The following is a 15,820-nucleotide window of genomic DNA, read 5'->3' as shown; positions in this document are numbered from 1 at the left end:
AGTGTACAATTGGCTTTACATGTAGTTCAAAAATTGGCAAAAGGAAATTATAATGTTAAAAGTAAGACTAGTGGTTTCCTTTGGGGAGAGGGAAAGGGTAGTGGCTGGAAGGGGTACAAGCAGGGCTTCTGAAATGCTAACAATGTTCCATTTATTGAACCAAATAGTAATTACACAAATATTTGCTTTGCTGAAACTTATTGAACTGTGTGTTTATCCTTTGTGCTTTCCCATTTGTATGGTGTACTTCACAGTTTTTTTTTTTTAAGTTAAAAAAAGGTGGGAAGGAGAACAGTGATAGTTGTGGAAAACAGAGAAAGATGAGATTAGGTGGAGGGAAGTGGAAAAGTTTGAAAAGTTTCTCTTCACCTCTTCCTTTCCCACCTGATATTGGTAGGTTCTAGCTGTCCTGTCCTCTATTCCATCCTCAATAACTACAGATCTTTCAGCACCGATGTGGGAGATAACACCTTTCCCCTCATTGTTTCAAGATAAAGACCCAATTGGGAATTGTTTTAGATGCTATAGAAAATCCTAGCCTCTAGATTCTTACTCCCCGTGAACCAACAGAGTTGGCCACTCAAACCTTCTAGTCTACACAACTAAAAAAAACAAAAACAAAAACAAAACTTTGATAGGAACCCCTATCTAGATACCAGAAAATTATTGAAAAGAGGCCTCATGTATAATGCTCTTCTCAAGACATTTTAGTGAAACTGATTTCACATTGTATGACCAGCCCCAGACCAAGTATTTAGAGATGGATTTTACTAATCTAGGATGAAAGAAGTCGCAACAAAAATATAAAGTGCTCCTATTCAAAATGAACTAAGGGATGAATTAAAGCATAAATCACACAAAAGGTTTTGTGTGGGAGACTTCAGAGAGGGTTAGCTCTTAATTGTCAGTGCTGTCAAAGTCAACTTGCATGAGTCTTCTCTGGTCTAGGTTTATAACCCAGCTGTACTTCTTTCTTGTTGTTTCATTCTTGCTGTTGCTAGGGGGACTTGGTTGGGGGCTGGGAGGAAGGGGTGGCATTTGATTGGTTAGTGGTTTGAGGCCATATTCCGATTGGCTGATGGCTTACATGCCATTTTGAGGAATAAAAATCTGCTAGCTCTTGCAGCTTGTACTGCTCTAAACAACAGGATTTGGAGTCAGATTGTCTACTATTGGACCTATGCCTCCTTAGGTAGGCATTTAACCAGGATTTTGAGTAGACAATGTCTAAACTTAAGAGTATCTAAGATTGGTCATGCCTAATCTTGGCAATGTTAGTGCTTCTTTCCCTCCCTATTACAGAGTCATGTTCTCGTTTTATCCTAAAGAAACCCATGGGTGTTCATATGTAATCCCAGTTAACATGTAGCCAGTCCTTGTAACCATGCCCAGTTTAGGAGTGAAAATCCTGATTCCCAGGATCACAGTTTAGGAGAACCTGGCACTTGAGGGTGGCTGTATCCATTACTTCAAAAATGCATTGAAAATACACTGCGGGAGTCACAAAATAGACAAGAAGGTCATTTAACTAGATCTAGGAGTAGAAAAAAACTAAGGCAGGAACTATTCTATCATCAAAGCTCTGGATGCTGTAAGAAACAAAGTTCACCTCTATTTTTTTTTTTTAACCTTTAGCCACTCGGTGGCTTTTTAGATATATGGGCTGGTGAGAGAAGAATCTAGAAGAAAAAGCCTCCATTCCCCTCATCTTCTATAGTGAAAGGGCCGAGTACTCTGATCTAAATCCTGCATACAATTGGGGGAAAATGTAACACTGGGGAAATTGCATATAAGTGGGGAAAATGTAACACTCCAAAACCAAACCAAAACAAAGAAGTCTAGGTGCTGTTAGGAAGGAGGAGTGGATATGGGTAAGCAACAACAAGCATCCACTACCCTGGGCCACTGTTGTCAGGCAAATATGTTTAAAGACAGGAGCATAAAAAGGAGTTTAGAAGTATAGATCAAATGCAAAAAGAACATCATCAGGAAGATCTTGAGAGAGAACAAACATAAGGGTAAAATTGAGAAGGACTTCAAAACTGAATAATTAATGCATTTAAAATATTTTATTTATTTATTCATGAGAGACACAGAGAGAGAGGCAGAGACACGGGCAGAAGGAGAAGCAGACTCTTTGCCAGGAGCCTGATGTGGGACTCAATCCCAGGATCCTGGGATCATGACATGAACCAAAGGCATATGCTCAACCACTGAGCCACACAGGCATCCCAACTAATGTATTAATTAGGATGCAGTCTAAGCTGCTATAACAATGAAACAGCAAAGTATAGTGACTTAAACAAAAGTTCATTTTTCACTTATGAAAAGTGAACTTATGAAAAGCCAGTTCAGAGGTAAGCAGTCCAAAGTTGTCATCTTCAACATATAGCTTCCATTTCTGGGTTTAAAGTGGCTGCTCTGGCTCTTGCCATTAAATCTGCCTCTAGCCAGTAGGCTAGTAAATGGGTTAGAGTAGAGAACCATACCTTTTAAGGAGCATGCCTTTTAAGGTAAGGAACCAAAAGAGATACACATCACTTTCAGTTACATCCTGTTGGCTACAACTTAGTTGGTTGGCCTTGCCTAGCCTTAGGAAGGCTTGGAAATAAAGATTCCACCTGGGAAACCCAGATAAAACTCATGAGATACATTATTAAGGGAGGATGAAAGAGGGAATACTGGGGACAACTGGCAGTATCTGTATTGAAGCATTGAACCTGACAATACCAAGTTCTTTTTTTTTTTTTTTTTTTTGTAATTAAGAGAGAGAGAACAAGCAGCAGTGGGTAGGGTAAGAGGGAGGAAAACCACATGGGGCTCAATCCCAGGATGCTGGGATCATGACCTGAGCCAAAGGTGGCCACTTAACCAACTGAGCCACCTAGGAGCCCCAACAATACCAAGTTCTTTTTTTTTTTTTTTAAGATTTCATTTATTTATTCATGAGAGACAAAGAGAGAGAGGCAGAAACACAGGCAGAGGGAGAAGCAGGCTCCCTGCAGGGAGCCAGATGTGGGCCTCCATCCCAGAACCCCAGGATCAGGACCTGAGCCAAAGGCAGACGCTCAACCACTAAGCCACCCAGGTGCCCCCAATACCAAGTTCTAATGAGGTTGTGGAACAACAGAAACTCTCATACATTGTTGATTGGAGTACAAATGTGTACATAAAGAGTAATTTGACAATGTCTATTATCACTGAAGATACACAGTGCCTTAGGACACAATTCCAGGGGCACCTGGGTGGCTCAGGGCATGATTCTGGAGTCCTGGGGTCAAGTTCTGCATTGAGCTCCCCACAAGGAGCCTGCTTCTCCCTCTGCCTATGTCTCTGCCCCCCCCCCCATGAATAAATAAATAAAATCTTTTTAAAAATTTAAAAAATGAAATCTTGCCACTGGTGATGACATGGATAGAACTAGAGGATATTATGCTAAGTGAAATAAATCAATCAGAGAAAGACAATTATATGATCTCAGTCATATGTGGAATTTAAGAGACAAAAGGAGGATCATAGGGGAAGAGAGGAAAAAAATAAAACAATATGAAATCAGAGAGGGAGACAAACCACAAGGGACTCTTAATCATAGGAAACAAACTGAGGGTCACTAGAGGGGAGAGGGAGGGGGTGGGCGGACAGGGTAGCTGGGTGATGTGCATTAAGGAGGGGACATGATGTACTGAGCACTGGGTGTGATATAAGACCAAGGAATCTGTGAACTGTACCTCTGAAACCAATAATACATCATACATTAATTAACTGAATTTAAATAAAAATTTTAAAATGCAAATTATTAAGCCTTAAAAAAACCCCATAGACCTTACATATAGTCAAGGTATTCAAATAATGGGTAAAATTATAATGAAAATCAAGAGGACACAAATAAAAATCCAGAACGGTGTTTACCTCAGAGTTGGGGTGGAGTTGAGGGAAAGGAATATAATCAGGGAGGATTACATAAAAGTTTCAAAGCTGTGGTTAATATTCTTTTTCTTAAATTGGGATGGGGTGCAAGGGTGTTCATTTTAATAATATCCTTTTTTAAAAAAAAAAGAAAAAGATTTCATTTATTTGACAGAGAGAGCATGGGTGTGTGCACAGGAGCGGAGATTGGGGTGGGTAGAGGGAACCTGACCCGGAGCTCAATCCCAGTACCCTGGGATCATGACCTAAGCCAAAGGCAGACACTTAACTAACTGACTGAGCTACCTAGGTGCCCCTAGTAATATTCTTTATGCCTTAAATATATATATATATATATATATATATATATATGCAATATTTATTTATTTGTATTTATTTTTTTAAGATTTTATTTATTTATTCATGAGATACACAGAGAGAGGGAGAGAGAGGCAGAGACACAGGCAGAGGGAGAAGCAGGCTCCACGCAGGGAGCCCGACGTGGGACGCGATCCCGGGACTCCAGGATCATACCCTGGGCCAAAGGCAGGTGCCAAAACACTGAGCCACCAGGGATCCCTATATATGTAATATTTAAATCATACATACAGTATTTCATAATTCAACGGCATATGTATTTAAATATATAACATAAATCAATACCTTTAAATGCCTAAAGTATTGCCTACTTTAAGGTGGGAAAATTAAGGAGAATGGAGAAATATCAAAGTGGATCGAAGAAAAATTAGAAAAAACTGTTGACACTTGTCCTATACTCTAAAACAGTTTTAACCTGTGTAATTCCACCTCAAACACTCAAGTGTGGGCAGCCCGGGTGGCTCAGCAGTTTAGCGCCTCCTTCAGCCCAGGGCCTGATCCTGGAGACCAGAGATCGAGTCCCACGTCGGGCTCCCTGCATGGAGCCTGCTTCTCCCTTTGCCTGTGTCTCTGCCTCCCTCTCTCTCTCTCTGTGTGTGTCTCTCATGAATAAATAAATAAATAAAATAAAGCACTCAAGTATTTGAGAATGAGGTGTAGTGAATACTATTCTTTGCCTATAGAACATCCATTCTTCCTTAATAAAATCCCAGTTTTGCGGAGATATTCACATCTCCCGGTATATATCTCATGTCACTCAGAAAAAGCTGACCATCTCTGGCTCCAAGAGTAGGTCCCAATTAGTTTAAGTCAATCATGATTACATCATCCCTCTTGCCATTTATTGGGAGATTCTGTAGTAACCTAATCAGCACATGACCTTTCTTTGGCCACCCAAGGGTTAGCATCTTCCCAAACTTGGTACAATCGTACTGAAGAGAAGGATTTTTATTATATGATTGGGAAAGAAACCCCCTTTCTTTCTCCAATGGATGTAAACAAGGAGCTTGTTGCTCCAGTTGCTGTTTACAGCCAAATGGGGGCTTTGATGACAAAGCCAACAGAGGGCAAAGTTCAGAGTTGAGGGACATAGAGCTTCAGCTGATTATACTGGGCATAGAGCTACACTACCTTTGAAATTCCTGTTATTCAAGGTGCATTTCCTTATTGTTTGCACTGAAAGCACCACAGCTGAAATCTGGATATATATTCTAAGGATACATGTAGAAACAGGAATCTCAGACACACAGTTGGGGGGCATGGAAACTCAGAAACTCCACTAGGCACTATAAGAAGGGCTGCCTAAAATAAATAAATAAATAAATAAATAAATAAATAAATAAATAAATAAATAAATAAATAAAAAAGAAGGGCTGCCTATGTCGGCCCTAGAGAGACTGGAGTGTGTTTCAGGATCTCAATGGTGCTTAAGGACCCAAAGTAGATAATAGCTGTTACTCCCTCAGCATTAGGATGTTCTTGATTAATTCCTACCCCAGGACTCTGACATCATTGTACTCTGGTGTTAGATGCACCCCTGCTTTTACATGTGGCTTCTACTTTGGCTATAACTATTCAACTCTTCATGTCTTTGGACCTAAAGTTCCCCAAGAGAGGATCTATTTCCTTAGGACAGAAGTTTCCAGCAGCCCACCTCATGATCTCTCGGCCAATTTGTACCATTGGATATTTGTGGGTAATTTGCCTGTAACAGAATTAAGTTTGTGATCATGAAGGACCAGTTTGGCAGTTTATATCAAAAGAACCTCTTAGCATTAGCTTATGTGTATGCTATTCATGCTAGGCTCCTGTTCAGCACACATTGGGTTGATGATGGAACAATTTAGGCTCAAATTGATCATGGAACAATTTAGGCACAAAGTTCTTTCAACATGTCAATCTCAAAATCTTTAACCACAATTGGTACCCATAATGCAACACCAACTCTTATCTTTGATGGAACCTCTGATACTTTATTTTTTTTAATTTATTTATTTTTATTTATTTATGATAGTCACACAGAGAGAGGCAGAGACATAGGCAGAGGGAGAAGCAGGCTCCATGCACCGGGAGCCCGATGTGGGATTCGATCCCGGGTCTTCAGGATCGCGCCCTGGGCCAAAGGCAGGCGCCAAACCGCTGCGCCACCCAGGGATCCCACCTCTGATACTTTAATGACAGATCTCAATCTTTTATTTCGATAGCCCTCTCAATTCCTAATTTTTAATATATGTTAATCAATCTTCTTGAGACCCAGCCCCTTGACTGATGCTTAATCCCAGGTCACTGCTCCTCTCATGGTTTTACTTCTTTTCCTATCAATTCTTGAACCTATGTTACATCGATTCAATCTTTCTCACATGTATCTTCAACTCCTTGTTCTACTGTGGCATTTGTCCCGTAAGCTCCCCTTATAGCTTACTGAACTTTGTTTTGCTGAATGGTTATGGAGAAACCACACAGCCTGCAATTAGTCCTATTCAGGTTCTGCAGTCCTGTCTGGGTTCTCATCATTTACTTTGCCATTATTTTATGTCATCGACCTCTCCCACTTAGTAGAGTAGCTATTTCAGTCCTTCACCACTACTTCAAGCCTTGTGTCTCAATAAATGGCCATGCTTTCAACTTTACAGAGAGACTAACAGGCACCAACTCCTTCAACTTCTGCTCACCCTCCTAAGTACTAATCTTCACTGGCAGCCACCCCTGCCCCCTATCCTCCAGTGTTGAGTATCTCTTCTCCTGTCCCAAGTTGATGCTGGTCTTCACATTCTAGATTCCATCCCTTGACATTGCTACTCTGTCAGTTATCTTTTCTCTCTACTGTGTTTCACTTAGCTTATTTTTATTACCACTTTTTATTTTGAAAAATGCCAAACCTAGAGAGAAGTTGTAAAAATAGTAAATAAATACCCCTCTATCCTTTAAAAAATTTTTTAAAAAGATTTTTATTTATTTATTCATGAGAGACACACAGAGAGAGAGAGAGAGGCAGAGACAGGCAGAGGGAGAAGCAGGCTTCACGCAGGGAGCCCGACATGGGACTTGATCCCGGGACTCCAGAATCACGCTCTGGTCTGAAGGCAGGTGCTAAACCACTGAGCCACCCAGGGATTCCCCCCCACCCCCGCTCTATCCTTCATCGAGGCACACCATCTGTTATGTTTTCTTACATTCTCCTTCTTCCTCTTTTCTCTCACATCTATTACCTATCCATCTTTCCCTAAACCATCAGTTACTTGAAGACACTGTGACCCTTCACACATAAACATTCAGCATATATTTCCTAAAACAAGGGTATCCTTACATGTATCTACAATATAATGTTCATGCTAAGGATATTTAACATAAATACAATTATATTATCTAGCAATCAGTCCATATTTAAATTTCCCTAAGTGTCTCAACAGTATCTCTTATGGCTTCTTGTTTTTTTAAATATTTTATTTATTTATTCATGAGAGAGAAAGAGAGGGAAAGAGAGAGAGAGAGAGAGAGAGGCAGAGGGAGAAGCAGGCTCCATGCAGGGAGCCCGATGTGGGACTCAATCCTGGGTCTCCAGAATCAGGCCCTGGGCTGAAGGCAGCACTAAACCGCTGAGCCACCAGGGCTGCCCTTTGTTTGTTTTTGTTTAAAGACGTTATCTATTTATTTATTTGAGAGAGAGACACACAGAATGGGAGTGAGTAGGGGGAGGAGCAGAGGGAAAGGGAGAAGCAGACTCCCCGCTGAGCACAGAGCCCAATGTGGGGCTTGATCCCACAACCCTGAGATCATGACCTAAGCCAAAATCAAGAGTCAGACACTCAACCACCTGAGCCACCCGTTTTTTTGTTTTTGTTTTTGTTTTTTTTAAGTAGGCTCCATGCCCACCATGGAGCCCAACACAGGGCTTGAACTCATGACCCCAAGATCGAGACCTGAGCTGAAATCAAGAGTTGGATGCTTAATTGACTGAGCCACCCAGATGTCCTGCTTCTTGTTTTTTTTTTTTTGGTTTTTGTTTTCGTCTTCTTAAATTCAGAGTCTAGTCAAGGATAAGACATTGCTTTTAATTGTCATGCCTTGTTAGTCTCCTTCAATGTAAAATAGTTTGCCAGCATTTTTTTTTTATGTCTCTCATGACATTAATTTTTAAGAATCCAAGCCAATTCAGGTCATGATCCCAGGGTCCTGAGATCAAGCCCTGCATCGGGCTCTGTGCTCAGGGGGAATCTGCTTCAGGATTCTCTCTCTCTGCTCCTCCTCCTGCTTGTGCTCTAAAATAAATAACTGAATCTTAAAAAAAAAAAAAAAAAAGAATTCAAGCCAATTATTTTGCTGAATGTCCCTCAGTTTGGGATTTGACAGTTTCCTCATAATTAGATTCATGTGAAAAAATTCTAATTTGGGGGACAAAAATATTACATGGGTATTGTATCCTTCTATACACTGCATCATGATGTACATTATGCCAACTTATCCTCTTAATAGTAATATCAAGTTTAATCATTTGGTCAAGGCAGTGTCTGCCAAATTTCTCTATTGCAAAGGTGTATATAACTAATCTGTGTGGTGATACTTTGAAGCTCTGGAAATATCTTGTTCCTCACGGTTGTCCACCAATGGTTCTAGCATCCACTGATGATTCTTGCCTGAAACAGTACAATGGTGATTGTAAAACAATGATTTTATATTTTTATCATTCCTTCTACACTGAATAGTTGTCATATTTCTATATATGAAAGTTCTCCTATCCCATTTTATTTATTCTTAGTATCTTATGGACTCATGTATTCTTCATTAAAAATTAGTGTGCATCAACATGTTGTACACCTTAAATTTACACATTATATGTCAAATATAGTTTAAAAATCAATGTGATAATCCATTACTGTCATCATTAATTCTGATGACTAAACTGTCTCAAATTTGGCCAGCATGAGCCTTTTCAAGCTGGCTCCTCAAGATCTGAGCACTTCTTTGCATTTTTCTGTAATTAAAGAATGCCTTTATTATGGAGAGGGACCAGGATGCTGACTGGACACCTGAACTTCCCTCCACTCCTGGACACACAGAATGTACACACAAAGCAATTCCCTATGAGAGAAATCCAGAAACTAGCTGAGTGACTACTATACATCAGGCAAATGAGAAATACTCAAATAGGATAGGAAGGGCTGAGACATACTGTTACTTACCATGAAGCTTATCCTTGGCATAGCACCAAATAATTGGGAGGGAACCCCCAACACCCAGATTCTTCCTGAGGAGTAAGGGGTTTGAACCACACATCTAGTGCCCCAACTTGTAAGGCTCCCACACTGGATGTCCCCAAAACACCTACCTCTGAAAGCCAATAGGGCTTATGTCTACAGGCCTATAGCAAACAAAGAAGCAGTTCTGAGTGGGAATGGGACTTCTCTGGAATGGGACTTCAAACTTTCATTTCTCACTGTGTATCTTTGATCTTGTATCTATTTTTTATTGTACTAAAATCCACATCACATTAAATTTACCATCTTTTAAAAATCATTTTTAGGTGCACAGCTCTTAAGTGTTAAATATATTTACATTGTTGTGCAAAAAATCTCTACAACTTTTGCATCTTGCACAACAAACTCTATATCCACTAAACACTAATGTCTCCTGCCCACACTCCTCTGCATCTGGCAACCATGTTTCTATTCTCTGTTTCTGATTTTAGCTACTGTAGACACTTTATGAGTGGAATTATATGGTATTTGTCCTTTTTGTGGCTGGCTTATTTTGCTTAGAACAATGTTTATCATATTGTAGAATGTAACAGGATTTCCTTCTTTTTAAAATCTGCATAATAGTCCATTGTGTGTATATACTACATTTTCTTTATCCATTCATCCATCAGTGGATATTTGGGTTGCTCCCACTCTTGGTTATTGTGAATAATGCTGTAATGAACATGGGTATGCAAGTATTTCTTTGAGATCCTGCCTTGAATTCTACTGGATATATAAACAGAAGTGGGATTGCCAGATCATATGGTAATTCTATTTTTGATTTCTTGAGAAACCACTATACTATTTCCATTGTGGTTGTACCATTTTACATTCCCACCAACAGTGACAAGTGTTCCAATTAATCAGATACTGATTGTATCCTTGACATTTATTTTCTGTTCTTTTGATAGTGGCTGTCCTAATGGATGTGAGGTGGTATCTCATCATGGTTTTGATTTGCACTTAGCTTATGATTAGGGATATTGAGCATTTTTTCATGTGCTTATTGGTTTTCTGTATATCTTCAGCTAATTGTCTATTCAGGTCTTTTTGCCCATTTTTAAATTGGGTTATTTGTTTTTTCTGTTGTAAAGTTATAGAGGTTCCTAATGCATTCTAGATTTTAATCCCTTGTCAGATGTATGCTTTCTAAATATTCTCAGGATCCCTGGGTGGTGCAGCGGTTTGGCGCCTGCCTTTGGCCCAGGGCGTGGTCCTGGAGACCCGGGATTGAATCCCACGTCGGGCTCCCGGTGCACGGGGCCTGCTTCTCCCTCTGCCTATGTCTCTGCCTCTCTCTCTCTGTGTGTGACTATCATAAAAAAAAAAATATTCTCTCCCATTCCATAGTGTGCCTTTTCACTCTGTTGATGGCTTCCTTTGAAAGAAGGAATCGTTTAAATTTCATGTGGTTCCATTTGTCTATTTTTGCTTTTGTTGCCTGTGTTTTTGGTGTCATATATAAGAAATCATTACCAAATTCAATATCCTCAAGCTTTCCCCATTTTCTTAGTTTTAGGTCTTATGTTTTGGCCTTTATCTACTTTGAGTTAATCTTTGTTAATTTTATGGTGCAAGAGTCATTTTTCCTTCTTTTGCATGTGGATATCCAGTTTTCCCCAGGACCATCTGTTGAAGAGACTGTCCTTTTCCCATTTTGTAGTCTTAGCACCCTTGTCACAAATCATTTAATATATTCAAGTGTTTATTTCTGGGCCTTCTATTCTGTTCCACTGGTCAATATCTCTGTCTTTATGTCAGTACAACACTGTCCTCATTACTATTGCTTTGTAGTGTGTTTTGAAATCAGGAATTGTGAGGTATCCAACTTTGTTCTTCTTTTTCAGATTGTTTTGGCTATTTAGGATCTCTTGGGATTCCATATGAATTTCGGCATTTTTTTCCTACTTCTGCAAACAAATGTCATTGGGATTTTGATAAAAATTGCACTGAATCTGTAGATCATTTTGAGTAATATGAACATTTTAATGATATTGAGTCTTCCAATCCAAGAACACAGGATGTCTTTCCATTTCTTTGTATCTTCTCTGATTCTTTTAGCAACATTTTGTAATTTTCAGTATAGAAGTTTTTCACTCCTTAGTTAGGTTTACTCCTAAAGTATTTTATCCTTTTTGATGCCATAGTAAACAGGATTTTCTTTCTTTTTTTGAAAAAAAAATTTTTTTTTAATGATAGTCACAGAGAGAGAGAGAGAGAGGCAGAGACACAGGCAGAGGGAGAAGCAGGCTCCATGCACCGGGAGCCCAATGTGGGATTCGATCCCGGGTCTCCAGGATCGCGCCCTGGGCCAAAGGCAGGCACCAAACCGCTGCACCACCCAGGGATCCTGTTTTCTTTTTTTTTGAATTAATCGTTGTTAGTATACTGAGATACAACTAATTTTTCCATGTTGATTTTGTGTCCTGAAACTTTGCTGAATGCATTAATTAGTTCTAACAGTTTTAAAAACGGTTTCTTTAGTACACCTGAAACTAATATTATATTGTATGTTAACTGGAATTAAAATAAAAACTTAAAAATAAAAATGGCTTCTTTAGGGTTTTCTACATGTAAGATCATATCATCTGTGAACAGATATAATTTTACTTCTTCATTTCCTATTTGGTTGCCTTTAATTCTTTTTCTAATTGTTCTAACCCAGACTTTTTAACATGCTCTTTATTAGCTGATACAGATAAGTTATGCTACGGTAATAAAAACAAACAAAAAGCCAATCCAAATTTCATAGTTTAAAATAACAAATGCTTATTTATCATTCACTCTGATGTTCCCATCATTAAGCTGGGATCCAGACAAAGCAAGTTTCCATCTTTGTCTTCATGACTGTAAAGAAAAAACAGGGCAGCTCTGGTGGCGCAGCGGTTTGGCGCCGCCTGCAGCCTGGGGTGTGATCCTGGAGACCCGTGATCAAGTCCCGCATCGGGCTCCCTGCATGGAGCCTGCTTCTCCCTCTCCCTCTGCCTGTGTCTCTGTCTCTCTCTCTGTGTCTATGAATAAATAAATAAAATTAAAAAAAAAAAAACAAAGGGGGCAAAAAAAGCTAATCACACAATGACTTTTAAAGCTTCTGCCTAGAAATGAATGTCATCTTCACTCACGTTGCCACCCCTAACTTCAGAGATGGTGGGGAAGAGCAATCCTACCCTGGGTTCATAAAATAGAGTTGGGAATATTTGCTGAGCAGCACAACAACTGCTACACTCCACCCTTTTGTTACCAAATGCTGGCCTCACTGCCTCACTTTCCTTCTCAGAGGCCAAGTACATACAACCCCCTGCTCCCCAGAGACATTCTCAAAATTGTGTCCAGTAATGACATCAGGCTCAAAATTCAGGATACCTAGGAAAAGTATAGGAGTCTCTACAGCAAGGCATATATGTAGTAGTATCCTTATCAGGTGTGGCTTTTTTTTATCTAAAGACCTATGCAATAAGAGGGCAAATGATCTGCCCTCATATACCAAGCACACAGTTGTTGTAATAGGAGTAGGACAACCACAGTGAATACTCTCATTCAGAAAAAAGAAAGAAAAAAGAGCACAAAGAAATGATTGGTTTCTAGCAATTCTGTCTATAAGATAAAACACACCAGCTCACCTCAGTTTCAAGATAAGAAATTCACAAAAAATAAAAAATTTAAAAAATTAAAAATAGCGAAACATATACAAGGCAAATAAATGTATTACAAAAGAAAAAAAAAAACAAAACAAAGAGAAAGCAGAGATCCTGTTCTTAACATCAAAGAAAAGAGAATTTGGGCCCAAATGCATTCAATGAGACAAAATAGATACAGTATAAAACTAAAGGCTACAATTCACAACAAAAGAACAACAAAACAAAAACAAACAAAAAACCAAAAAAAAAAAAAAAAAGGCTACAATTCACAAGAAACCTATCAGTTATGAGTACTCATGCACAGAACCACACAGTAGCAACTGTCATCAAGTGGAAACTAAGTAAGAAGCACAAGGAGAAATAAACAAAACATACTAATATCAGGAGACTCTAATGTATTCCTCTCAGCTTGAGACAGATCAAAGAGTCAAATAAGATAGAGAAGACCTAAACAATTAGATAGGTCTTATGGATAAATATCAAAACTTTTACCCTGATAATATCATGGTAACAGAGACTGTACCTCCTTTCCAAGTGTATATGGGACGTTCATGAAACTGATGTTAGGCTACCAAAAAACCCTCTGTGTTTTCCATATTGCTTATTCGAACAGCATATTTTTTTGCATCTTTTCCCATCTTTTAGTTAAGTATAATCTATGCACAACAAATGTACTCATTTCGTGTACAGGTTAAAATGCATTTTGACAAATCAATATATCCAAGTAACCATCACAACAATTAAGATATAGAATATTTCCATAATCCCCCCCCCCCCCCGCCCAATTCCTTTGTATCTGTACACAGCCAACCTTCCACCCAACCTCAGGTAATTAATGATTTCCCATCACTATAAATTAGTCTTTTCTAGAGTTTCATATAAATGGAATCATATAGTATATATTCTTCTGTGTCTGGCTTCTTTTGCTCTACTTGATTTTAAGATTTATCTATGTTGCTGTATCAGTTCATTCTTTTTATTGCTAAATAGTATTCCATTGTGTGAAGGCACCACAATTTATCCATCCACTTATCCATAGATACTTGGGTTGTTTCCAGTTTTTATCTTTTATGAATAAAGATAATGTAAACACTGTGTACAAATCTTTGTGTGAATATTGTTTTCATTTTTCCTGGGTGTATCTCCTAGGAGTAGAATTACTGGGTTGTGCAGTCAGTGTATTCTCCTATCATTTCCAACTGCTCTGTGTCATTTTATTTTAGGTGTGTTTTGTAATACCACACAGCCACAAGATTTTAAAAATATCCAACCTGTATATTTGTCTTTTAATAAGAAAACTTACCTAATCACATACATCATGACTACTGTGAATTTGTACTTTTCTCTACCATCTTACTTTCTCTATTTTATCATTATTTCTTCTTCCCTCCTCTCTTCTGCATTTTTTTCTTTTTTGATTTACAGATAGCAAAATATGCAAATCTCCAGTGATTCAGTTCAATGGGTTTTGACAAAACCTATTTTGTTCTTTGAGGGGTTTTTTTTGAGTTTGTTTTTTTTTTGAGTTTTTTAAATAATTCAGTTTTCCTTCCCATTTCTTCTTTCTGACACACATCCTATATTAGTTAGGATTAAGTTTGACTATACAACCAAAGTAAAAACCAAGCCAGCGTTTCCAATGTATTGCCAAATCTGATCACTGAGTTTCCAACTTTACATTACCCAAAGGCTCTCCCACAGAAAAAGAGAGCAACTCTCCAGTAAACACTCTGGGTAAGACTATTTCACTTGAGTTTGATCTCCCAGGTTTGAAATAAGAACAATGGCAAAGGGAATAAGGATAGTCTGATTGGTCCAACCAGGAAGATGAAATATCCATACTATGTGCTGGGGTAGGAGTGAGCCACAATCCAGTCCTGTAACAATGGTTTTCTCCTAAGAGGAATTCTGTTAGCAGAGAAGGGAGGCTAGGAAAAGAATTATTTTCAGACCTTTTTCTATCCATATATGTCTATTACCATATAAACAATTTTGTAATTTTGTGGTTTAAAAAAAAAGGAAAACACTTATCACACCATACTTAATTGTTCTACAAGTTGCTTCTTTTTCTTAACATTACTAAGTAGTATAGCTCTTATTAATTGTGGTAAGATATACATAAAAATAACCATTTTAGCCATGTTTAAGTGAATAGTTCAGTATCGTTAAGTACATTTACAATGCTGTGCAACCAATCTCCATAATTCTATTTTGGAAGACTGAAGCTCCATCCTCATTAAACTTCCTATTCCCCACTCCCTCCAGCCCCTGGGAACCACCTTTTTACCATGTCTCTATGAATTCAGTTATTGTAGGTACTTCATGTAAGTAGAATCCAGTATTTGTCTTTTTGTGACTGTCTTACTTCACTTAGCATAAACGTCCTCTAGGGTCATCCATGTTAGAGTATGGGTCAGAACTTTCTTCCTTCTTAAGGCTGCACAATATTTTATTATATGTATATACCACATTTTGATTACTCGAATAGTCATCTGTTGATGGACACTTGGATTGCTTCCACTTTTTGGTTATTGTGAATAGTGCTGCTGTAAACATAGGTGTGGTGTGCAAGTATCTCTTTACGATCCTGTGTTGATTCTTTTGTATACACTCTGGAGTGGAGTTGCTGGATCATATGGTAATTCCATTAATTCTTCCAGA

Source organism: Canis lupus, chromosome 9, assembly GCF_048164855.1.
Source record: "Canis lupus baileyi chromosome 9, mCanLup2.hap1, whole genome shotgun sequence".
NCBI classification, from domain to species: Eukaryota; Metazoa; Chordata; class Mammalia; order Carnivora; family Canidae; genus Canis; species Canis lupus.
This window is presented reverse-complemented; position numbering follows the sequence as displayed.